Source organism: Canis lupus, chromosome 9 (assembly GCF_003254725.2).
Source record: "Canis lupus dingo isolate Sandy chromosome 9, ASM325472v2, whole genome shotgun sequence".
Taxonomy (NCBI): Eukaryota; Metazoa; Chordata; class Mammalia; order Carnivora; family Canidae; genus Canis; species Canis lupus.
Window position 1 is genome coordinate 8,124,532 of NC_064251.1, and position 23,746 is coordinate 8,148,277.

The 23,746-nt window shown below is 54.4% G+C and overlaps 1 protein-coding gene and 1 long non-coding RNA gene across 4 annotated transcripts in view; one reads left to right on the forward strand and one right to left on the reverse strand.

The window, feature by feature from the left end:
• Positions 1 to 23,746, forward strand: part of LOC112672734 (translation initiation factor IF-2-like) — a 176,358-nt gene that overhangs the window by 18,390 nt on the left and 134,222 nt on the right. The window lies entirely within an intron of this gene.
• LOC118355763 (uncharacterized) lies at positions 3,963 to 15,280 on the reverse strand. 3 transcript variants are annotated; one of them, XR_007412825.1, is made up of 4 exons: positions 10,048 to 15,267; positions 9,017 to 9,815; positions 7,356 to 7,552; positions 3,963 to 6,757 (listed from the first exon to the last, which is right to left on the reverse strand). It is a non-coding gene; the product is annotated as an uncharacterized LOC118355763 (long non-coding RNA). The 3 variants fall into 3 exon arrangements; XR_007412823.1 differs by having other exon boundaries at positions 9,017 to 15,267; XR_007412824.1 differs by lacking the exon at positions 7,356 to 7,552 and having other exon boundaries at positions 9,017 to 15,280.

Sequence of the window (23,746 nt, forward strand, 5' to 3'; positions counted from 1 at the left end):
GTTGGCGGGGTGGCTGGCCTGATGGTTTGCATTCTGGGCCAGATTTGGGGGAATCGATCCCTCATCTGCTCTGCTCCGTGAGGGTGGCCCGAGAGAAGATCCCGCATGAGAGTCTCCCTGGGGTTTGGGAGGGAGGATGGAGAGAGGGCTCTGTCTTCCTTTGGGGGCTCCTGGTGGGCTGCGGTTCTGCTTCCTTCACTGAGCCTAATGGGGGGGGGTCTGACCGAGCAGAGAAGCCCTCCCAGTGGAGGCAGGCCCTGGGGGACGTGGGGACAAGGGGTGGGGCGCCCTTCACCTGTCCTCACTATAGTGCCGGAGACCTCGGGTGTCTGGGGGCGGCAGGGGGCCGTGCAGAGACCTTCCTGCTCCAGTGCTTTCTGCCTCGGACCCTCCACGGCCAGCCCTGTGCACTTGCCCAGCTGCGTCTTTTCTGCAGACGCCCTGCTGTCCTCTGTGGACGGGTCTTCCCAAACCCAGTGACTCACTTTGGTTTCTAACTAATGCCTTCTTGCTTTTGGGGGTTGTTTTTTTTTCTTTTTGATTTATTTATTCATGAGAGACACAGAGACACACAGAGAGAGGCAGAGACATGGGCAGAGGGAGAAGCAGGCTCCATGCAGGGAGCCTGATGTGGGACTCGATCCCTAGACCCCAGGATCACGCCCTGAGCCAAAGGCAGATGCTCAAGCACTGAGCCACCCAGGCACCCCGACCTCTTGGTTTTTAGCCACAGGGGCTTGTAGACCCCCAACTGGTTGTAGACCTCAGCTCGTGGGGCCCACAGGTGCAGCAGTCCCGGGGAGAGGGAGAGTGGCACAGCCCCTTCTCTGCTGAGGGGTCTTGTTCCCAGGACGGCAGCCCTCACGGCCCCCCAGGAGCCCGGAGCTGGGTCACCTGGACTGCCAGCCACCTGCCCGCGGGAGCCGTGATGGAGAATCCTGGTGGCAGGTGTGGACACTCGGCTCTGAGCCACTCCTCGCAGGGGGCACGTCGGGGGGCAGGCAGGGGGTCAGCATCGCACCAGGGCCCGTTCACCCCGTTCTGAGAGAGGAGTTTCTGCGCCGTCGGTTCTCTGTGCTGACACTCTTGGGTGGTCGGGGCACTTGCTAACACACTAGCTCGTTCCGTGTTCAGGCGCCTCTCGCGGTGAGGTGCGCAGGCACCCATGCCCAGATCGGCCCCCGTGGAAGCTTGCTCAGACACGTGGCTGCACAGACATGCACGCTCACGGTCCTCACGGTGGCCCTTGGGAAGGCATAGCCATCATCTGGGTTTTACCAAGGAGCAAGGTCAGATGCAGAGAGGGGCCCCAGACGAGCTCTTGGGCTCAGCCGTCGTGCTCCAAGCACCAGGCTGCGTAGCCTTGCAAGGGCTTTGTTTGTCCTCAGTTTGCAGCAGCAGAGCCCAAGGCTCAGCAAGGTCTAGTGACTTGCTCAGGGTCACCCGGTGGCCCGTGGGGCCCCGTTGACCCTACAGGCGGGTGCTCCCTCGCAGACACTCGGTGTGGTTCCCGCCACCTGTCAGCAGATCACCTTGCGGGAGAGTTTGCATCAGTAAATCAGTATGTTTTGTGTTTGACAGAGGGCCTGGAGAAGCCAGCGTGTCCCTGCCCGTGTCACCGAGAGGCCGGCGTGGTGCGAGGAGGACGGGGTTCGCTCGGGGGGGCTCTCCCCTGCTCTTCTCCCGGCCCAGCCCCCACGGGCCCCGCAGGCCCCAAGCCCTGGGCCTGGCACGCTGCCCCCACCCTGGGGGGCCGCCCTCAGTTTTCATCATTGCTGACGACGCATCCGCCTCATGAAGCGGCTGAGACGGTGCCGAGGGGGACCCGTTGTGCCTTGAAGGAAATTGTCTTGTCTTCCCTATCTTTTGGAGTCTGCCCCACTTAGGGGGGGCCTCCTTCACTGTTTTAAGGGGTCCTCCTTCTTCCTCCTCCCTCTTCCTCCCTCCCCCCTTATCCTCCCTCCTCTTCCTCTCCCTCCTCTCCCTCCAACTCCTCCCTCTCCCTCCTCCCCTTCCCTCCTCCCCTTCCCTTCTCCTCCCTCCCTCCTCCTCCCTCCCTCCTCCCCTCATCCTCCCTCCTTCTTCTCCCTCCCCTTTCTTGTCCTCCCTCTCCCTCCTCCCTCCTCCTCCCCCCTGCCTCCTTGACCCTCGCATGCTGCCTCTCCTTAAAGGCACAGATGCCAGATGGTAACTGCGCACCTACTGCGTGTCGGGCTCTGCCCGTGCAGCGTCACTGCTCCTGACATCAACGTTGGGAGGGATTCCACTCTGCAGCTGGTTTTACTGATGTGGCTTGAGATGTTCAGTGTTGTCCTGCCCACCGTCACGGCTGGTGAGGGGCAGAGCGGGGATTTTAAACCAGGACTGGAAGGCCGTGTGCTTCCCTGAGGCTCCGGCCTCTGTTCAGAGCCGGCTCGACCCCCAGCTCCCCTGAGAGCCTCTCCTGGGGACCCGTCTCCTCCAGGCCGTGGCTCGACCTTTGGCTTTTTCAGCCCTGACTCCTTAGACCTTGGTTACGAGGTTTTATTCTCAGCTACCTTGAGTTGCCTTTTGAGTGCATCTACAAGGCGGCAAACTTGAAAATCCAGAGCACGTTCTCTAACAGGACTGTCGCCCGGAGCATCAGACACAGGGCCAGGCACACCGCAGAGATCTCTTTAAGTACCTGCTAACTTGGAAGGAAAAGCACTGAAGTGGCACTTGCGTGTGTATGACATGCCACCTTCTGGTGACATTACACCTGCAGGTGACTATTATTAGCCTCACTTTACAGCTGAGAAAACCCAGAAGCGCACCCAAGGTCAGACAGCTGACCTGGGGCCTGCGGTCTGTGCAGCCCACGACCGTCAGCGGGGGACTTGGGCACCTGGGGGGCAGGTGGTGGCTCCGAACATGAAGCTTCATTCTTTCCTATGAGCCGCCTACGTGGACACCAACCTTTAAACAAAAGAACAGCTTTATTGAGAAATAACTTAAATCCAGTAAAATTCATCCTCTGTAAAGGTCTGACTCCGTGAACTTCAGTCAATAGGTAGAGTCGTGTGACCATCACCACAGTGCAGTTTCGAGACATTTCTGTCTCCCTCCTCACACGGGCCCAGATTTCCTGCTGCCTGGCCAGCCCTGGGTCATCTGCTCTGCAAATTTGCCCTATGGGGGCATCTTGTGTCCACGCAGTCATAGGACATCTGGCTTCCTTCACTCGGGGGTTCTGAGAAGTGGCCAAGGGGCCACCACTGACTTTTCGTTGAGTCGTGTGTGTGTGTGTGTGTGTGTGTGTGTGTCCCCAGACTTAACTGCGGGCCCCAATACGGGTTGATCAGAAGCATGCACCTGGTTGGGGGGTGTGCTGGGAGGGACGGGGGCCCCACCTGGGGGTCTGAGCCCTGTCTTCTGTGCCTCCCGCCGGGGGCTCCCAAGCTGTACACCCCACCTTGCCAGCCAGCTTTAATGGACCTGGCTTCCTCCTTCCGGGCGGTTTCGGCTTAATTAAGTCATAATGACAGACGGAGAAGCTCTGTTTCCTGGCAATTAAAGCAAGTGGAAGATTGGAACTTGTGCCAACCCTCCTCCCAGCCAGGAAGGACTTGACCCTCCCATGGCCTCGCTCCTGCTCCCCAGAGAGCATCTGGGAGGATGTTGGCAAATTCCCTCCTCTCTCCGACGCTCCCCATGGCTGCAGCTGATTTTTCTCTTCCCTGGCTGATTCTCAGGGCTGTTCTATGCAAAGGTAAAAAAATAAAAAATAAAAAATAAAAGATAAAAAATAAAAATAAAATAAAATAAAGAAATAATAATAAAATAAAATAAAATAATAAAATAATAAAATAAAATAAATAAAATAAAATAATAAAATAAATTTTTTTTATTTTAGATGTATTTTCTAAATTTCCCATTTAGATGTATTTTCAGGGTTTTTCCTCCCTTCCTCCCTCCCCAGCCCCAATCCAAGGAGGCAGGGAGACAGAGAGGAGCCATTTATTCATTCAGCCAGCACATTCTGGGGTGTCTGGTTCTCGGAGGCTCCCCAAGGGGCAGGGAAGGGAATATACAAGGTGGACAGCTTGAGGCTGGGTAGACGGTAGCACCCGCTCCAGATAGGGGAGCAACCGGGGTGCTGCTGCTCGGAACGGCCAGGAGGAAGTGGATGCAGAAGCCAGGGCATGGGGGTGCGGGCTGGCCGGAGGGGGAGAGGGGGCAAAGCCACAGTGTGGCCAGAGCAGGTGACCAAGCCCTTGCTCCGAGGCCGGTGGCCCACAGATGTGTCACAGGGAGGCCGCAGGGCTGTGGCTGCTGCCATCGGGGGGAGAAGGCAGGGGGGTAGATGCCTGGTGGCAACCTCGAGGTGGGTGTGGGCTGTTGGGGAAGCCCCCCACCCCCACCTCAAGCACCCCTGGCCACACAGTCCATGCTTTTCCCAGCTGCCATCCCTCGGGGGTGCTCCGGTGGGTTTCCTTCTGTTCTCCAGCACCGATTCCAAGCACTCGCTGCTCCGAACCCCCTGGCACTTGGCAGCCCTCTCTGCAGCATCCTGCCTCCTTGCCATCAGCTTGTACTTTCCGGCCCCTGTTCCAGGCCCACGTTACATCCTGGAGAGTCCTGATCTCACAGCAGGTGGTTTGATCCTCCTTCCAGCGTAGCCTCTCGTGTTCCTTTTCTCTCTCCTGTTCCGACATCTCTCGTCTTGTTCTGTTTCCTCGCCCGAATAATACCTGCAAAAAAACCCCAGGATCACGGTTTGCTGAATGGCAGTACCCAGCAGACGACCACCGGCTTTGGCTTCGTCTCATATAGACGAGGCCTGTAAACCGCCTTTTCTCCATTTTACCTTTCGGTCAGACTGGGCATTTCAGTCGTAAGATGCAAAGTGCAGGTGCATTCCTGGCCTCCGCTTTCCACTTTTTTTTTTCTCCTCTCGAGCTGCACATCCTGGAGATACCTGGAGACTCTTCAGTTATGTTCTTGGGCCTGCCTGGCACCCAGCTGCCACCGAAGGACCGTTGGTCCCCATAAGTGGATTTCCAGGTTCAAGGTGGGGTGTGGAAATCTTCACAGTTGGAGGAGAAACTGGAGTCTCAGCCTTGTTCCGCGTCGCCGGGGGGATCCCTCTGTCCATGTTCCCATGTTGGCTGCACCCCTCTCTCCCCCTCTCCTCCTGCCTTCCCATCCTCCAAGGACCACTGGGCACGTGTGGGAGGGGATGGAAAACAGGGATTCCTTCTGGGCATCGAAGAGTCTTCCTCTGTTTGTAGCCTGCCTGCCCTGCAGCTCTGAGCCTTGAGCAAACAGCCCTTGAAAGGGGAGAGCTGCTGTGTGCTCCCAGCACTGATGGCCTGGCCCCAAGTGCCACCAACTGCCCTGACTTGAGAGTTGCTAAGTGGCCCTGCAGGATGCAAGTGCGTGTGCGCACGTGTGTGCATGTGCGTGTGTGTGTGTATGTGCACGTGGATACACACGAACACATTTGTGGTAGGGGTGGCCGAGCTTCTCTTCCAGGAAAGCTCTTCCAAATCCTGTCCCGAAAGGAGGGGAGGTGATGGGAAACGTCACGGAGGTAAATGTGACAGCGAGGAGCACGGAGGCTGTTACTGTTCATTTTCACGCAAGGGACACGTTGAAACGGTGTCAGAAAATTCGAGCCCTTGGCAGTGGCCTGGGGATGAAATATGTCTGAGGTCCCCTTGCCGTGCTCGACCGGATATCCGTATCACAGCAATGTGACAGAGCCACAGTAGTGGGTCCCTTCCATTCTTCCGTCACTTTTACACGACAGGAGACGTACCCACGTCACAGTGTACCTTGTTCACGATCCTTCGTGGCACGAGGACCACTGAGTCAGTGGACCATTGTTGCCTCAGCATGTCCCCAGTGCTGGGTCTTTGGGTTTCCATTTCTCACCCCAAGGCTGTCATGAACATCTTTGTACTTTTGTGCATTTTTTTTTTTTTAAATAACGAGCATCTGCAGTGACTTGAGTCTCCTGACTTGACAATTCGAGATCCCTTGTCCCCGTTGCTTTGAAACTGTGGTGAGTTTGGGAAGAGGAGCAGAGCTGTGGCCCCTGCTCCCTCGCCGTTGGGAGGTGGGGCGGCGGTGGGACCTGGTCAACGGGAAGCGGCCTTCGCGGTGGCCGGAGAGGCCTGGGGGGCTGTCCGTCGCGGGGCCGTGCCCTCTCCCTCTCTTCACCCTCCTTCACTTGCAGGGGAAAGCTCTCGCAGTGTTCAAAGCGTGGAGCCTCGTTGCTGCCCTTGCTCCCCCAGCACTGCACACTGAGCCCCAGGAGGGCCGGGTCCTCCGCTTGCCCATCCCCTGGTCTCCCTCAGCTCCTGGGGAGGCCGTCCCCTTCCTTCGGCTCCCTCCTGCCTCCCCCTTCCTGAGTCTGCCTCTCCCAGGACCCAAGGCTGGTCCTCCCTGGCCTCATGGAGGAGGGGGAACAGGAAGCCCAGGCCCCAGCGTTTGCCAGAGGGTCAGTAAGATGGGTTGATGGCCAAGACCCTGGAGACCCCGCTTGCCATGCTGCTTCTAGAATCCTCTGATGTCAGTGCTGAATCAGCCCTGGACTCCTGGGCCCCGGAGAATGGAGCAGAGGGGAGGATCCTGCGGTGCATGTACGTGCGTCTGATTTTGTGCATGCCGCCGTCCTGGGGCTGACAGGACCTGTGTACCTGTCCCTATGTCCCAAGCTGAGGGCTTGCCAGTGGGCTTGGACGGTGTCCGTCACGGAGGGTTTCGCTTTCCCATCTGAGTGCTCTCCTGCCTACAAAGGGGAGGGAAAAAAATAAAATAAAAGGAAGGGAACAGTAGAATGTTCCTCAGCCCTACAAAGAGTGAAGTCCTGACATGCTACAGGGTAGTTGAGTCTTGAAAACATTATGCCCGTGAAAGGAGCTGGAAACAAAAGGATCACGTATTGTATGATTCTGCGGCTATGAAGGGGACAGGAAACGGGGTAAGGATCGCCAGGGCCTGGAATAGGGTGGGGGTGAGGGCGCCACTGCTTCATGGGGGCGGGGTTTCCTTTCAGTGGGGTGAGAATGTTCTAGAACAGAGAGTGGGGAGGGCAGCACCACAGTGTGGCCAGGCTCGGTGCCGCTGAATCCTAGAGAGTTTTGTTAGGTGAATATTATCATAAGAAAGACGGAAAGGAGGGTACGCCTGGAGCTTGGCCATAGGATTTGTCTCAGGGAAAGGCTCAGAGTTTCATCTACCCGGCTTTCTGCACCTGGCCGGCCCTCTGTGCCTCGTAGGAAAGCGTTTGGGACCCAGAATTGGAGGAGGAGGCCCTTTGCAAAGTTCCCCCAATTTTTCAAGAGTCTCTTGGCAAAGGGAAACTACGTGAGCTATGTAGAACCCACGTCCTGGGGTGGTGGGTGCAGAAGCTTGACCCTCAGGGCAGGAGAAGGGGCTCCCACGGAGAGGGGGGCTTCCTGGGGCCCACTTGCAGGGGTGCCTAAGGGATCCTGCTTGGGGACACAGGTCCCTTCCTCTGGGGCTGCTCCCGGCCTCATGCAGACTGTCCGAGGTGCTTTGGCCTTCATGGGCCTCTTCCTTCCTAAAAAAAACAAAACAAAGCAAGCAAGCAAGCAAACAAACAAACAAACAAAAAACTGTATAACAGAACCAAAAGCTGTGTTGGTTTCCATACAACCACATTGACATTATATAGTAAGACATTTCCTTCAGCCTAGAAATTCGTGTTCTTTTTTATCTCTTCTGATTTTAAAATAAATTAAAACATTTTCATGGCCCTTAAAAATACCATGGGGCCTGCCTCTGTGCCCCCGGCCTCAGTTACCATGACCAGGCCTCTTGCCCCGAGATGAAGGTCCCCCAAGGAGTGGTTACAGCTCCCCCCGGGGGCTCAGCCACGGAGCCTGCCCCCCCTCCAGTTCTCGTCCTCGGGGAGGGACAACCGAGGGGGGAAAACCGAGGGTGGTGGCTGGGAAGGGATGCTCATACGGCTCCACGCACGAGCCCTGCTGAGCCATGGCTCACTCACTGGGTGGATGTTCTCCTGGGGCAGAGAATATAGTTATGTACGCAAAGCAAAGCTTATTTCCAGATCCCTTTCTCCCAGCATTTGGATTCACACACCACGGGGGACACAGGGAGAGGCAGGGCTGCCGCCTTGCAGGGACGATGGTGTGTCCTCGCCGACGGAGCTGGAATCTGAAGGCAGCGTGCGCTGCGGGCCGCCCGTGTGGACCAGGCAGGAATTCACAGACACCCGGGGCTGGAACGGAGGCAGCTTTCGTGATGAAGGGGGGACGTATCCTTGGGGTCGTACATAGGTTTCAACAGACTCCCCCTTCTTGTGGATGTAGGAAAGGCTCACATTGTCATTGTCTGCCCAGAAACCCTGTTGGGGATTGCTTTTGACATAAAATATTTATTAGGACAGGACAGAAAGGGGGTAAGTACAGAGAAAAATTGGGGCTGGTGTATTTAGCCCATGTTTTTGATCCTGATGCGAAGTGGCTGTGCAAGTTGGCGGCTGTTCCTTGTTGGGCCATTTGTGTGAGGGCAGTTCTGGCCTGGAGGGACCTGCTGTCAGGGGTGCCGGGGGTGTCGGGCTGGGTGGCAGGGAGGCCACGCTCTACCGTCGGCCTTGGGGCAGGAACACCACCCGGAGGGGTCGCTTGTCCTCTGGGCGGGGAGGCCTCTGGGGATTTGGGGCAGGTGCCTTGTCTCTTTCTTGTATTTTCCAAACTCCTCCGGGGCAGGACCCTGCTGGGTGATGCCGGGATGGGAGGGGGGTGCAGGCAGGTCCCTCGGGGCCCACCGGCAACATGCTCTGAGGCCCACACCCATTCCTACCTCACTTGGTAATAGGGTGAGATACAGCAGCAGTTGTAACATAATGTGGAGCATAACCTGATGAGGTTCTTAACAGCGGAGGGAAGTCTCAAGGCAGAGAAAGGGGCTGCAGACCTCCCAGCCGTGACTCCCCCTACCGCTGTGTGCAATGGGCCAGGGCTCCTGGGGACGCGCCCTGGGCTCCGTCAGCCACACTCACCCCAGGTTTATCCCAGCTCCGAGTCACTGAGGCCGGCGCTCCTGAGAACAGGCTCATGTTTGCCTTTGGGGAGGTGCTGTGCTAACATGAAAACCACCCTGGCCGGGTGACACCTCCCCAGGCTCTGCCAGCAATGGGCCCAGACATCAGGTCGTGCAAGTCACTTTGCACTTTGGGGATTTACACTCCTCATCTGCAAGTGGGGTGATGGAACTAGCCATCCAGGGGGCTGGGGCTGCTGTCACGAGGTGGTGAGCACCTGTGCATGTCTGCGTGTGGGGGGAGAATGTTCTGTAAAGTGATGTGATCTCAGATGTTCAGCGGTACCGTCTTTTTTTATCCTCATAGCACTCGGCAAGCGTGGGCATCTCTACAAATGCAGAGCGAGTGGCCCAGGTTTGCAGCTCCTGGTGTCCCCAGGTCCCTGCTTACTGAGCCAGGCTGAGAGGGGCCTGCATCTCGCAGCATCTTGCAGCTCAGATGGTTCTGGGGTCTGGAGTGGGTCTTTTTCTTACCGCTTTTTCGGCCCCTGGAGCCTGCCCAGGGCCTGGTGACGGCCAGCCCGACTCTAGGGCAAGGGTGCCCTCTAGTGCGTAGACGAGGGTATCGAGAGTATCGCAGGCGCTTCTCCACATTGTACCAACTGGAGGCTGGGGCTGAAGACCTGAAAATCCAAACTGCGTTTTCTCCCCCGGCTTGGACGGTGCTTTAAAGACGTTGTGGGTCTTTGCAGAATGTTCAACAGGCTTAGTACGCTTGGCCTTGTCGCCAAATGAACGTAAGGCAGTTTGCTTGCAACCTTATTTTTATAAGTAAGGCAAATAAAGGTAGAAAAAAATAAGATGAAACCACGAACAAAGCTAGGATAAAACGGTCTGCTATAATCCTTAAATGTGGCATGGATATGGTCTAGGGTGGTCTAGAGCTTTCTAGATCAGTCAATTCTCGGTAGATGACATTGTCTACGTGCTTTGGTAGAGATGCCCCAGCCCTCTGGGCTCCCCCCACCCTCCAAAACACCATATTCTTACAGAGACTTTGGAACTTCAAGGTACGTCTGGGTTCATCTCCTGTCACATCTCTCCACGGAAGTGTAAGCATCAGAGAGCAGGTCTGTGACTCGGAGGAAGGCGGGACGGTGCAGGGCCAACCCGGTGTAACCAAGGATGCTCTTGAATATCCAGAGTGGTGGTTCTCCAGCCTAAGTGCATCTGGGCCATGTGAGCGCTGTTAGAACACAGATCCCTCTTCTGCCCCCAGAGTCTTTTTTTTTTTTTTTTTTTTTTTTTATGCCCCCAGAGTTTCTGATGCGGTAGTTCTTGGGTGGGGCCCGGGGATCTGCATTTCTAATAAGCTCCTGCGATGCTCATGCTGCCCGTCTAGGGATCCCACTGGGAACAGGTCAATCCACATCTTTCCATGAATGCTTGCAGGCAGCAGAGCTTTTTGGTGACTACTCGCTGGCACAAGCTTTTAAAGCTCTGCGCTGTCAGGCCCAGGAGGGTGGCTCTTCCATGCGGGTGTTAAAGCGGAGGGCCCTGCTGAGATGGGGCTGCCACCTTCATGTGAAGATGGAGGGACTCACGAGAATGGGAGGCCTTGTCTCTGCTGTGCTGCAGCTTGACGGTCACCAGAAAGCTGTTGCACACGCGAGTAACAGGAGTTACAAGCTCGAGGGCCAAGGTTTGGCTACAGGCTGTCGTATTTTAGCCTAGAAAAAAAAATTTATTTCATTTAATTAATTTATTTTTTAAAAAGCCTTATTTATTTGAGAAAGAGCAAGGGGAGGGGGAGAGGGAGAGGGAGAAGCAGACTCCCCACTGAGCAGGGAGCCCGATGCAGGGCTCGATCCCAGGCCCTGGGATCGTGACCCGAGCTGAAGGCGGATGCCCAACCTACTGAGCCACCCCAGTGCCCCCAGAGCCTAGAAAAAGCTTTAAAGCTGTTGTTCCTAAACATTCACCTTGACCTTTTCAGAAACGGAAATGAAACCCCACATCTCAGTAAAGCAAGTTTGCCATGCAGACTCCTGGTGTCTTCCTCACGATGCAGGCTGCCCAATGACCTCCCTGCATAAGGGGATGGTCCGCCATGTGGGTTCTTTGAAACTGGTTAGAGGTCAAGATAATCTCCCACAAACAGAGTCCTCAGTTCTTGGAACTGGATACACACCAGGGCAGGTGTCCATTAGGGCTCCTTCCATGGTTACCACAGTAAGATCATATCCTCTCCATATAACGGAATAGGGGTTGGGGGTTCAGGGGGGTGGGTAGGCATACCCCGTCGAGAGGGAGAAACCACCACCAAAAATTGGCAGACCATTTCTGAAGCACTGGTTTAAATGACTTTCACCTGTTAACTTATTTTTTTTTAAAGATTTATTTATCTGGGAGAGAGAGACAGCACACAAGCAGGAGGGGCAGAGTGAGAGGGAGAGAAATTCCAAACAGACTCTCCACTGAGCACAGAACCCAACATGGGGCTCTATCTCACGACCCTGAGGTCATGACCTGAGCCGAAGCCAAGAGTCAGATGCTTCCCCGACTGCACCACCCAGGCTCCCCACACCTGTTAACTTACTTAATAGTTGCTGTGCATCACTAGATCCAGGAGCTGGATGAGGAAGGCCAGGCCCTCTGCTAAGCCAGGGACCCCGGGGTCATGCATATAGGGAGTGGCCGAGCTGAGGTTCAAGCCCAGGCTGTCGGGTTGTCTGTCTGGAGCTCTGAGGTTTTTTTTGTTTGTTTTTTTTTTTTTTTGTTTGTTTGCTTTTGGAGCTCTGAGGTTTAAAAGATGGGGGCCAGGAGCTCTGCTCCCCACAGTGGGGATGGTTAGCACGCTTGTCGAGATGAGCTCTGCTAGCCCTGGCTCTGAAGGGTGAGCCTACAGGTCATCTCAGGGGTGAGGGGGGTGCACTGAGTGGCCTATAAGAAGCTTGGCTCTTGGGAAGTCTCAGGCAAAGAAGAGAGTCCGAGCTAGGGGTGGCCTCTGTCCTCACCTGTGCACCTCTCCTTGACATGGGTGGGGTCTGTCGCCACCTAGTGGTCCTGTGCTGTATCGGCTCTTGAAATAACCGGGATGTTTGGGACAGGGAGGAACTTGTCTGACTGGGACCCCTTCCGGGGGGGGCTCATCTCTTACAAGAGGACCCCAAGGGCTCTGATAGGGCGAGGGGGCGGTCTTCTATGGTTCCGGTCTTGAAAGGGGCCAGGAGGCTCACGGAAGACAGCCGGTGCTTCAGGGCCAGCCCTGGATCCGAGGCACCCCTGAGCGCCCTGTGACCTGGAGGTCAGGTTCCTTAACTTTCCCCCACCGCCCGGTTCCCATTTATAGGCAAACTGGTGCTCAACGTGGTTTGGGAATTAGAGGAAATAAACTGCCTGGCACACAGTAGCTGTTCAACTGCCTTTCGTGATGGCCCGTGGACCTGGGGCCAGTGAAGCTGTGCGTATACAGCTTGCTGACCCCATCCTACTGTATCATTCCTGGGGTGGGGAGTAGGGTGGATAATGGTTTGGGCCAGTTATCCACCTGTCGGATCAAGTAGAGTGTTTAAAATAAACTTTTTAATCGTCCTGTAATGATTCTGGGTTTCCCGGGGAATTTGAAAAGTTAGTACAGAGAGTTCTCGTAACATCTTCCGTAACCCTGGGGTAGTCCTCAAACTAAGAGACTAACATCCGTGCAGTGCCAGCACCTGAACTACAGACTTGATCTGCATTTCCTTCGTTTCTTCACCGATCCTTTTCTTTTCTTTCTTTCTTTTTTTTTTTTTTAAGATTTTATTTATTTATTCATGAGAGACACAGACAGAGGGAGAAGCAGGCTCCATGCAGGGAGCCCGACGTGGGACTCGATCCCGGGTCTCCAGGATCAGGCCCTGGGCTACAGGCAACACCAAACCGCTGAGCCACCCAGGCTGCCCCAATAACCCTTTTCTGGGGGAGGATCCAGTCTGGAATCCCACACTGCATTTAGCCTTCTCCGGTCTGGGCAGTTTCGAATGACCTTGACGATTCTGGACAGTGCCGGTCATGCGTTTTGAAGAATCTCCTTCAATTTTGGCTCAACCGTTTTTTTTTTCTTTTTTTTTTTTTTTTAACAATAGACTGGTCTGGGGACAGAGTAGCACAGAGGTGCAGTGTTCTCCTTGCCTCCCATCAGGGGTACGTGATATCAGTGTGATTTCTCCCTGGAGACACTGACGTTCATCACTCGATAAGGCGGCTCGGCCAGGTGCCTCCACTGCACTTTTGCTCTTTTTCCCTCCCACACTCTGTCCATGAGAGGAGAGTCCCCACGTTCAGCCCACGCTCCGCAGGAGGGGAAGCCAGCTCGTTTCCTGGAGGGGGAAGTACCTGCATATATTGTTTGGAAATCTTCTCTAAGAGAATTTTGTCCTCCCCCTCCCATTATTATATCTGTTGGGTTGTTTATTTTTAGACCAGTATGGGCTCATGAATGCCTCTTGAAATGCATTTTTCCTTGTCTTGATCATGGATTAACTCTTTCCAAGCTTAGAGAGTAACCCCAGCTCTGGTTTTAGGATTTTGGGTGAATACGCTTTAGCATTTCTTTTAGTGCCGTATTTTTAAAAAACTCACGATAATGTATATGGATAATTGCCACCTGGATTTGGACTTGTGGGGTTGTTTGGTAAAATGAGAAATAGGTTTTGTATGGGGGTCTGTTGGTGGCAGGCGACGCGGGGCCCCTGCAGTGGTTGAGGGCTTTGGCCATGTCATTTGGGGGAGGCTGCAGGGCATGGGCCCTGCTCCTGCACAGAAATCCTGGTGCTGCTCCGACCGAGTGTACCTCTAGGTAGGTGACCGCCCTGCTGCAGCTCTGTCACCCGCAAAGGCAGAGGGCCAATAGGTCAGACTGCTCGGGGGCCCCTGCACCGTCACAGTCGAACCGCGGTAGGACTGGATCTGGACCGTCACTCATTTATCACATTTCAGCCTGAACAGTTTCCATGGTACCCACAGTGGCAACTTGCGGGGGCTGCTGACCTCGGATAAGTGTGGGCCACCTCTCCCCCTTCCCCTTGTCCTTCTCCCTGACCCTCTGTCCAGGAGTCCGCCTCATTGTCATTGGGTGGAGCTGGCCAGGCACTGCCTCAGTCAACTCTTTGAACCAGGGGTGAGTGTGCGTAAGGGTGGGGATGTGTGCACAGAGCAGCTGTGTGTGTGTGTGTGTGTGTGTGTGTATGTAGAGCACGAGTACACGTGTGCACAGGTGTGTTTTTGTGATTGCATGTGTGCAGGGGATGTACAGGCATACGCATTGAAGTGTGTACATGGGTGTGTCCCTGTATATGTGGCATGAGTATATGTGCATGAGTGCAGGTATATGAGTGTGTGCGTGCACATGTGCGAATGTGTAGGCATGTGCTTTGAGTATGAGTGCTTGAGCGTGCAGGTGTGCACACGTGCGCCAGCCTGCATGCATGTGGGGCGTGTTCACAAGTATGGGGACGGGTGCATGCATGTGTGAGTTTGTATGGGTGCAGGTATATGTGTGTGCATACTTGCGGCTGTGTAGACGTGTGCATGTGTGGGCTGTGTGCATATATGTGTGATTGCGTGTGTCTGATTTGTGGTCTGAAGGCCACCGCTTCCACGTGGTGCCTTCTTTAGATGCATCCGTGTGACCCCCCAGGTGTCGTAATCCCACTCATCGAGAGGACTGTCTTTTCTCTTCATCTGCTGATTTAATGAGTTTGACTTCACCAGAAACATTTCTTCTTGATTGTTTTCAAGGTTCTTGGGAGGTACCTCCTGTGACCATCCCTTGGGTCACTTACACAGAGGTGTTTCCCCCTGCCCCGAGCCCTGTTATTTTCCTGTAGCTAAAATCTCCCTTCTACTAAACACACATGGGCATATGCTAATGTCCTTCTTGATTGGCTCATAAGTTGTGGGAAAGAGACAGCATGGGGCCTGTGTGCATAGGTGTGCATGTGTGTGCGTGTGCACCCCCACACGTGCAGGTGAGTGTGAAAGGAGGAAATGCTGTTAGGTGGATCTGAGGGGGTGAGGGAAGAACTGGATGAGGCAGGGGCTTTAGGAGTTGGAAAGGGATTCCAAGCTCCACAGGAGCTTATGGGATGGTTGGTCTAAAGCCGACATAGTCACAGACATGTCATGTAAAACGCACTAGGAATTTGCTGGAGAGAAGGGGCTGACCTCTCTCAGTGGGGAGATGAAGGAGGAGCCAATAGGTATGGAGCTTGGAGCTTCTATGGGGTTGATGGGAGGGGAAATCAAGTCACAGCCTGCTGGTGTATTTCAACGGGGACCTTTGCGTGTGCAGTGGGGTTAGGGACATGGATGTTAGGGATGGTCCTCTAGGCATCCCCCAAGACTACTTATCTAGGGGCGACACTGGAGGCCTAGGGTTGAGGTGATCGGGAAGGTGTTTAGGGCAAGCAGTGTAAGGGAAGGTCCTGCTAGGGTTTGGCTAACAGTGGAAGGGCCAGTACTGACCAAGGTGATGTGGTGTCGCCTCTCAGGCCTCACCAAGGAATTTGTTCTTGCAGCAGGAAAGACTTAAATGAGGAGGTGGAGAGCAGTTTAGAGGGTGTCCTGGTTCGATGGCCCATAAAAATATGTTCATTTAGGCCATTCTGAGCAAGGGAGCCAGATTGCAAAGAGCAGAGGGACGATCACTAGCTGGGAGGAGTGTCAGGCGCAGCTGCCCTGCTTAACTTTATGGACCGAAGGGTGAGGGTCAGTGTGGGAGTGGGAGTGGGAGTGAGCTTGCCAGCCCAAGGAAAAGAGTCAGATTTCCATGGTTAAGTGGGCTCCGTGAGTATATAGTAGACTTATAACTTATTCAATTGTATACAGTAGGTTGTGGCAGAAGAATTGGTGCACAATGTAGAATTTTACGCTTTAGACACTGCTGGGCAGTGCGGGGAGGAGGGCGGTGAGGGCAGCATTGGGAGGGGCTTCCTTGCTGAGTGACAGTTTTGCCTTGATGATGCTGGTATTGGGAGGCACCGGGAAGGCTTTGGACAAGGGGTTTTGGGGAAGATAAACCAGCACCCGGTCTGTGAGGGTGGGTTGGGGATGAGGAGAGGTGAGGGAATTGGGCAGACGCTGCTGTCGCCACACAACAGTGTGAAACCGTAACCAGGACAGTAGCAACCGGGCAGGCTGGCCGTCATGTTGGGGGTTGTCCAGATCTGGTGCAGAGTTCCGTATTTCTACAATTGTTAACCACCTTCCTCTAAAAGAGAGTCGAGGTCATAAGTCATCACCTTCGCATCTAATTTTCTTTCTCTTTACTCACTCAGCAAATATCCACGTGGCTCATATGTGCCAGGCACTGTTCGCAGTACTTACTTATATTCGTAACCTCACGGCTGAGTAACAGGTCACCCCAGACTTTGCAGCTCGAAACAACACGTGTCCTCTCAGGTGTCTATGGGGCAGGAATCTGGGTGTGGTGCAGCTGTGTCCTCTGACCCAGGGTGACTCCGGAGGTTGCAGTCAGGGTAGTGACCGGGGCTGCAGCCATCCGAAGGCTCAAGTGGGGCGGGATCTACTCCCCAGCTCACTCGAAGGTTGTCGGCCAGATTTGGTTCGTTATGAGCTGTTAGAGGGAGGGCCCTGGGTCCTTGTCACACGGGCCTCTGAATAGGTCAGGTCACATTGTGGCAGCTGGCTAAGGGAGCAGGAGAGAGCGTGAGAGAAGGAGCAGCACCATGGAAGCCACAGCCTCGGGGCTGCGTTCTTGGCGCCTGCGTTCACGGAATCCCGCACAGCTAGTAGACAGTAAATGCTCTCCTTTTGCATGCTTTAAAATAAGAGTAATTAGCGTTTGCCACGTAATAAACGTATTTTGGACAGGATGTACTGAGAGACCTCGGGTGTAAAATAGACTGCCGTGTGTGTCTTGGAGAGAAATGATAGGCATTTTGGCTGATGGCACCGTAATGCTAAAAACTTTTCTGTTCACTTATCACATCTTCACGTAGAAAGGTAATTAGAGAGCATTTATAATCAATACGTAGTAAATATTTCATTTCCTTCCTGAATGGTGGGCTGGGCCTTGGGAAGCAGAGATGAATAAAAGTGGAATCGTGTCTCATGCTCAGCTCGTGCTGGTGGGGGAGGCAGATATTTAATTGGATTATTGCACCCGATGGTGTGCGTTGCGGTTCCGCTCTGCATCAGCCCTGGGGAGCGCACAGAGGCAGGAGGGACCGACTGGTTTTGCAGACCGGCACGGAAACGCCATCCTCGTGAAAAACCCAAATGTGAGGAGTCCACCTGCAGGCTTCAGGGATGGGGGGATGTGACCCCCCGCTGCCTCACCTGAGTGTATTGGCCTGAAGGACTGGGTCGTGGCCTCACGGGGCTCCTGTATGACTCACAGGACGTCGGTAGGATTGTGACTTCCCGTGTGGTGGGAAAGCAAGAGGACGCAGGTTGAAATACGTACATTTTTCCATCTGTAAAAACCTGACTCACAGATGACAACCTGAGGGTCCCCCACCCGGGAAGGGCCTTACCTGGGCAGGCCAGTGCATCCCGTAGGTGCAGGAGGCCTGGTGCTCAGGGCTCATGATACTTTACAAGGGCCACAAAAATATTTCAGTTTCTTTCAAAATCAGAGGAAAAGTGAATATAGCACATTATATGTAGTAATGCAGCCAACCTGGATTACCTTTATGTAACCAACACAGTGATAAGATACAATTAAAATGTTTTTTTAAAATAATTTTTTTAAATGACAGAGATGGCCCTGAGAGCCAGAAGTGTGTGTACCAGCGTCAGAATGCAGCCCCGTAAGTGCATGCTAGCCTTTGAGGTGGCCCCGGCCCTGAAAGTCTAGAACTGTCAAATTCGAGAATACCCAGAGAAGGTACACATGGCCTTAGGGTTGGTCCTCGCGGAGGAACTCGTGGAAGGTCCCTATGACGCAGCAACTCTATTACTACATCGTAGAAGATAAGGCAATTTTAAGAGCTGAACACCGTATCAGCCAGTTGTCTGTTTTTTGATGAAGGAAGGGACTCGTGTGCTTGGCGTTTAGGAGGTACTGAGTGAGTGAGTGTTGCAAGTGACTTTGCCACGACCGTTGAATTATGCTCTGTGTTTCACGTTGCACACACTTGTAGGCTGCTTGGACTCTGGACACGCAAGGAAAACTATCTAAATCTGCAGTGACCAAGGAAGAGAGAAGGATTCTTGCCTATTCACTTAAAAGGGGGAGACTCCCTTGTACAGATTCTCCCCCAAAGTCAGGGTCCCTGGGACGCTGCACTGGGGGTTGGATGGTTGCCTGGTGAACATGGTACCCGGACATTGGCAGGGGAGCTGAGTCCAGGACCCCTAGACCACCTCTGGTTTCCCCTTCCCTTCCCCCTTCCCTTCCCCCTTCCCTTCCCTTCCCCCTTCCCTTCCCCCTTCCCTTCCCCTTCCCTTCTCCCTTCCCTTCCCCTTCCCTTCTCCCTTCCCTTCTCCCTTCCCTTCTTCCCTTCTCCCTTCCCTTCTCCCTTCCCTTCCCTTCCTTTCTCCCTTCCCTTCCCCTTCCCTTCTCCCTTCCCTTCTCCCTTCCCTTCCCTTCTCCCTTCCCTTCCCTCTTCCCTTCCCCCTTCCCTTCCTTTCCCCCTTCCCTTCCCTTCTCCCTTCCCTTCTCCCTTCCCTTCCCTTCCCTCTCCCTCTCCCTCTCCCTCTCCCTCTCCCTCTCCCTCTCCCTCTCCCTTTCCCTTCCCTTTCCCTTGTCTGTCTTTCTTTCTTTCTTTCTTTCTTTCTTTCTTCTTTCTTTCTTTCTTTCTTTCTTTCTTTCTTTCTTTCTTCCTTCCTTCCTTCCTTCCTTCCTTCCTTCCTTCCTTCCTTCCTTCCTTCTTTTTTTTTTTAAGATTTTATTTGAGAGACAGAGACAGAGCAAGCAGGAACATGAGTTGAGGGAGAGGGAGAAGCAGGCTCCCCACTGAGCAGGAAGCCCAATGCAGGGCTCGATTCCAGGACCCTGGGATCATGCCCTGAGCTGCAGGCAGCCGCTTAACCGACTGAGCCACCCGGGCACCCCTCACCCCCTTCCCAGTGGTTCACTGGAACTCGCAGGACTCACCATAGAGCTGCACTCACAGCTACGCATGATTTCAGTGAAAGGAGAAAAAGCAAAACCAGCCAAGGGAAACGGGTGTGTGTGCAGTCTGGGGGAGACCAGGCACAGGCTACCAGCATCCTTTCCCAGGGTAGCCACCCGGAGCACGCAGCCCAGGGCAGCAGGCAGGAGCTGCACATGCAAATCGAGAGGTGGTCTCAGTGCAAAAATGCACGCTGGATTTCAGAGTCACATGAAAAAAAGAGCATCGTAGCCCATGAATATTTTTTAAAATACTGATTTCATATTGAGGTGATAAGATGTGAGATACCATTATATCTGGGTTAAATGAACATTATTAAAATTAACCTTGGCTGCTGCTTTTGAGCTTTTTCTTTTTTATTTTGAGGCTTTATTTATTTATTTGAGAGAGAGGGAGTGGGCGAGAGAGAGTGAGCGAGCACGAATTGGGGGGAAAGGAGCAGAGAGAGATGGAGAAGCAGGCTCCCCGCCGAGCAGGGAGCCCTACACCAGGTCCATCCCAGGACGTGGTCATGACCTGAGCCAAAGGCAGACACTCAACTGACTGAGCCACCCAGGCCGTCCCTCTTTTGAGCCCTTTAAAGTGGCTGCTAGAACATTTTAAATGACGTGTGGGGCTCATGGTCTGCTGTTTCTGTTCACTGCTGGCCTATGTGAGGTCTTCCTACGCCAGTTTATCCCCCACCCCTACTCTGAGGGGGACCCACCCTTATCCCATGATACAGATGACAGAGCGGAGGCACTGAGAGGTGCTGTAATTTGTCCCCAGGGTGTCTGGTTCCAGAACTCACCCTTCTGACCACTGCATTCTCTTGCCTTTCAAGATCTCACTGCTCTCAGAAAGCTCACCGTGTAGCCCGGGAAGCAGGAAATAAATACTAATGTTGTAGGTTTCGAATAGTGCTGTGATTGGGGCATGCGCAGGATACAGAGGGAGTTGGTCTAGTTTTTTGAGGAGGCATCCTGGAGGGCTTCCAGGAGGCAGTGACATTTGCACCGGGCTCCGACGGTAGTTGGCAGAGAAAAGGGGTGAGCCTTCCAGGCGGTGGAATCGAGTGTGCACAGGCACAGAGCGGAGAGGCACATGGTGCCATGTTTGGGAAATGCAGACAGTTTGGGATGTCTGAGGGAATCGTCGCCGTGCAGGGGGCCTTGGGGGGCAATGAGGCAGGCACAGGGACGACAGGAGTCCGATAATCCTGGGCTTTGTGGCTGGGTTGGCCCTTACCCTGGTGGAGGAGGGAAGACAGTGCATCTCACTCAAGTAGAGAAACAGCATGATCTGAAATGTGTTTGAGGAAGCTCGCCCTCCTGGGGAGGCAGGTGGGTTGGGGGCGGCGCAGAGGGGGGTGCCGCGGGAATGCGGATCACGTAGGAGGCTGTGCAGAGGTCTGGGCAAGACCAGGAGGACCTGGGCACCCACCAGAGAGGAGGGCGCGACTGATGGGGGACATCTTCGGACGGTTGGTGAATGCCAGGGACATTGTGGGTGCAGTGGAAGGTGGGTCCAGGATGGAGCCTGGACTTCTTGTCTCCACGCAGTGACACCTGTGCCATTCAGAAATCTGCAGGGGGAGGCCACAGGCTTGAGGGCGGTGGCGCGAGCACTCGCAGCAAGACGAGGTGCTCAGGGGGAGCATGGACGAGGCGACTCTGCAGGCCCTGGAACTGGTCATCTAGCTCCTTGGACAGAGAGAGGGACTGGCCCTCGGGGTGACACTGGCTCTCAGTGACCATGGAGCCCGGCCATCCTACTAAGCACTCTGCATATATGATGTCATCTGATCTTTTAAATAACTTACGGTGTTTCATCCCAATTATACAGAACAGAAAATGGGCTCAGAGAGGGTGACCGACTTGCTGATGGCCACACAGCTCCTACGTGGGGACGAGGGGGTCAAAGCCTCCTGGGTCTGGCTCTCTCAGAGCTTGTGCTCTTTCCTCTGTCAGGCTCACCTGGTGTGGAAGGAGCAGGTGACAGGAGCTCCACCAGGGAGGAACGTAGAGAAACAGTGGGCGACGTTGAGAGGGAAACCAGAATGTAGTGTCCAGGATGCTGGAGGAGAAGGGGGTGTGTAGGAGGGGAAAGGCCAGGGGTACAGTTCTTCCAGGGGGAGGGGCGGCAGAGCACTCCTCGACTTGGCAGTTGGGGTGTCATTGGCCACCTCCAGTCAAAGTGCTTTGAGGGACAGGTGGGGCGTGGCGGTGGATCGCAGAAGCCAGAGCAGTGGCCGGGAGGCGGGGATGCAGAGTTGCAGGGGAGGTGGGGGGAGCAGAGGGGGACCTACCCTGGAGGTGGTGAAGCAGCAGCCCCTCACCTGCTTGGGCCCTCTACGCCCTGCACCGAACTATGTGTCTCTCGTCTCATGTGTATTTTAAACCTCATTATTTCTCTTAAAGGCACTGCCCCGCCCTCCAGAACACGGTACAAGCTTCAGGTCCCACAAAACCTGAATCCACCCCTGGGAGACGGGGGCTGGGTGGAAAGAGGGGGTTCAGGAGGCAATAAGCAAGGGAGTGGGGGGCTCCGGCCTTTGAGATCCAGGCGAGCGAGGCTTTGCCACTCACCCGCCGCAGACCTTGGGCAAGTCATTGAACCTCTGCGTGCTTCCTTTTCTGTAAAACAAAAATCACGAACGTGCTCATCCCCTCGGGTGGTTTGCAAGGTTTAATAAGATAATGTGTATAACGGAATTAGCGCCATCATTCGCACATAGCAAACACTCCGTGCCTTTGCTCTGATTTCCTGTTATAGAATATTCTTGTTAAAATGTATTTCCTGGGGGATCCCTGGGTGGCTCAGCGGTTTAGCGACTGCCTTTGGCCCAGGGTGTGATCCTGGAGTCCCGGGATCGAGTCCTGAGTCGGGCTCCCAGCATACAGCTTACTTCTCCCTCCGCCTGTGTCTCTGCCTCTTTCTCTCTCTCTCTCTCTCTCATCAATCAATCAATCAATCTTTTTTTTTAAAAAAAAAATGTGTTTCCCTGGTTGGTGTTCTCAGGATTTGTAATTTTCCTGTGTTGGGGTCCTGCTGTGGTCCGTGGATGGAGGGCCTCTTGTGTTCCCCCATGATTTGTTTGGGAGCGTCAGATCCTGTCCTGGGAGGCACACACTGTTTCGCAGGAGACATGTGGCCCTTGCAGGGTGGTGGGCGACCACCCAAGCCCACTTCTGGGATCACATGTACCAAGTGGCCCGTCGCACAGGCCCGAGGCCACGTCCCTCCTCACTGCGGTTGTGTGCCTCTGCGCCACCCCCAGGGGTGTGACCGGCAGCCCTGCTGCCCATCAGATCTCCCCCTTTCCTCTGGCCCCGCCGCTCTGGGGGAAACAATCCTTTGTCACTTGGAGCCAGTTTCTGGAGGAGAGGGTAGGTCTGCGATTGCAGACGCAGCCCCCGAGCATCCTCAGGGCAGCCGGTTCCTGGCCGGCCCCGGGTGTGGAGCGCACCCCGACAGCTGGTGTCCGTCTGCGGGCTCCTGCCTGCGGGGCCTGGAGTGACAGCTTGGCAGGCCCGGGCCACCGCGCTCCAGACCCTCCCCCAGGGCCCGTCGGGGACCTCTTTCCGGGCCCCCGTGTGGCCATTCCCCGGGAGGCCGCTTGATGGAGCTGTGGCTCCACCGGGCGGCGGGCGGCGGGGCCGGTGGCTCTGCGGGCTCCCGGCGTGGACCCGGGCCTGGCCCAGCACCACCCGCTCCCGCCCCGCGAGGCAAGAAGCCCCGGCCTCGGTGCCCTGGCCCAGGCCCCGGCCTGGCAGAGACGATCCAGCTCACCCCGGACTTTTTATTCTCCTTAAACCATGTTTCATTTTTTTTCTTGTTTTGTTTACCTGCCTCCTTGCACCACGTTTCTGCGGTCTCACTAATAGCTCTTCACCGGGTCCCTTGCCCCAAGCCCCGGGGCCTGCTCAAGAACTATAATTTCATTTAATCTCTGCTCTGATTTGGGGTGGAGGAATGGAAGGAAGAAATGGCCGGGCTGGCCTATTTCCTCTTTTCAAGCTTTTCTGTGGCTCTGATTTTGCTCCAAGGAAGGAGAAAAAAAAAAAAAAAAAGTCCTTCTTAGGGCTGGTGCTTGGGAGAGAAAGGTGTTTGAATATAAAGTTCAAGCGAGCTGTCTAGCGTGGAATGCAAAGCGAAAAAATTAAGAAGAAAGGAAGCTTTTTAAAAGAGGACTTTTTATCTGACTCCAAACATGCTGCAGTGGCGCTTTTATAAAATCGTGAAAAACACGGAGGAAGAAATAGAAAGCTTTCATGATTTTTCACCCCGAACGGACTTCTATTTCAGTATCTTATTCTCAGCTATATTGTCAATCGCACGGATCTGCCTTCCCTAATCCCCCAAATTGGATCCATTGATTCCCGGGTTTGGTTGTCTGCTTTTTAATGTAATACATCAAGTACATTTTTTAATTTTTTTTAATTATTTTTTTTTATTTCCCCCCTTGGCAAGCTGGCTTTTTTTGAAAGCTGAACTCAAGCAGGTCGACTTTTGAAGCTTTTCTGTGCAGACGGCTCTCAGCTAGGTGTCTGTGCGAGAAGATCTCCCTGAAGCCGTGATTCAGACGGTTGGAAGAGGGTGATGGAAGTGTGGCTTCCGGGGGGCAGAGCTGGGGAGATGTGGCA